The sequence below is a fragment of the Manduca sexta genome, chromosome 28 (genome assembly GCF_014839805.1).
Source record: "Manduca sexta isolate Smith_Timp_Sample1 chromosome 28, JHU_Msex_v1.0, whole genome shotgun sequence".
Taxonomy (NCBI): Eukaryota; Metazoa; Arthropoda; class Insecta; order Lepidoptera; family Sphingidae; genus Manduca; species Manduca sexta.
In genome coordinates, this window is record NC_051142.1 from 6,975,910 (window position 1) to 6,977,709 (window position 1,800).

The following is a 1,800-nucleotide window of genomic DNA, read 5'->3' on the forward strand; positions in this document are numbered from 1 at the left end:
AATCTCATTAAGCTCCAAGCGGTATAAAGTCATTCACTGGTCGTATTCGATTTGCATAGTTAGAAATCTCTGTAGGATACTATGAAAATTTTCCAATAACCCATCTGCATTTAAAAAAACATAAAAAACCTATCAATCTCGGCAGACAATACCTGCATGTGTGTTGGTGTGCGATTTTGTCATAGAAAGATAAAAAGGCAGCCCAATGTCGATACGCATTCTAAAGCGAAGTGTTGGAGCGTGGCTGGAGATTGCAGCGGCCGCTTTTCATTGGAGCCAGCGAAGCGCGAAAACGCTGCAGATAGCGGAACCGAACAGCAGCGCGTCCTGCATCCACGATACAACCAATTCCCAAATACCAAATACGAAAAGAGTCATAAAGCAAGCGCTGTGCGCGTACGGATGTTTGGAACGGACCCATGACCTAACCTCCAACATTGGCTCTGTAAAATCGTAATGGTCTATTTTTAAAAGTATTCGTGCGGGGTATTCGGGATATTGTGTGTATAAATCAGCCAACCGAAATATTAGTTTGGTAAAAATATTATTATACCAATTATAATTAATTACATTACTTTAAAATATGCTTAAGGTAAGATATAAAATATCACCTCCTAGTAGTTGATATTCTATGAATGTATTCACATCAGAGACAAATTTAGAAATTATTTTCACTATACTTTTTAATGCACTATGTATTAAGATGAATTATAGGATTTTAGACACTACCCAAATACACAATTTATCGTCATCGCTGCATGCCCTATTAATAAAGTACTGTAAGCAACGTAAAACAAACAAGTAACAAAATTGTGTATATTATATATTAAATAAGGAGCGAACTAGTTTGTGAAGAGGCGTGGCCTACGTGACGTCACAGTAGTTGTGGAAGGGAAGAGGGAGAGCTCGAGCGAGCGCCTGCGCCAGTGCGGACTCACTTTGCCGTTGGCATTCGGACGAGACAGTCGTTGCAATATAGTGTTGAATTTCTGCTAGTAATAATAATTTAATGACAATTTGTAATTCGTTAAAGATTAAGGTTACACTTGTAATAGTTTGTATTTTTTGTTAAATAAAATCGGTTTAAATTCCTAAGTATTATATATAATCTTTTTTTTATATAGGCACGACAAAGTGAACCCACAACACCTGATAGTGAGTGGAATGGCGCTCAATAGAATGTCAACTGACGAGAGATGATTATCCCTCGGCAGTTGACACAATCATGCCGACTTGTAACCAGAAATACAGAAACGCGACACACTTACGTGGGCCACTATGGCGGGTTTTAACATCTTGTGTACGGTCTTCACTATCCGGGTGGATATTAAATATATCCTATTACCAGCAAAAAAACTAAAGATCCACTAATTATAATATTAATTATTAAAATCAAGCTTGGCCCCGTTGAAGTGCTTAAATTACACCTTTGCTCCGTAATATCTCACCGAAAATGTAAAATATATTATGAGCTAAGCAAACTAGTCAAACTGGGAGGTCGTTAATTTTAACTTAAGTTTAGCTTTCACCAGCACAAAGCCTTAACTAAGGATCAGCGTCCATTTAAGATTACACCTATTTTATTTTAGACATATATTTCATAAACTCGATGTTGTGACTTTGGTTTTAAAGAAACATTTACCGATTTGAGCCGAATACACCAAAACCTTAATCAAATAGTAGGGTAAGTACTGAAATAAAAAAAAAAATATTCAACCTAAATATCTATAATAATAGTTACATTTACTGAACAGTTGCCATTAAACATCATTCGATATAGGCTGATATAATTTCAGAAGT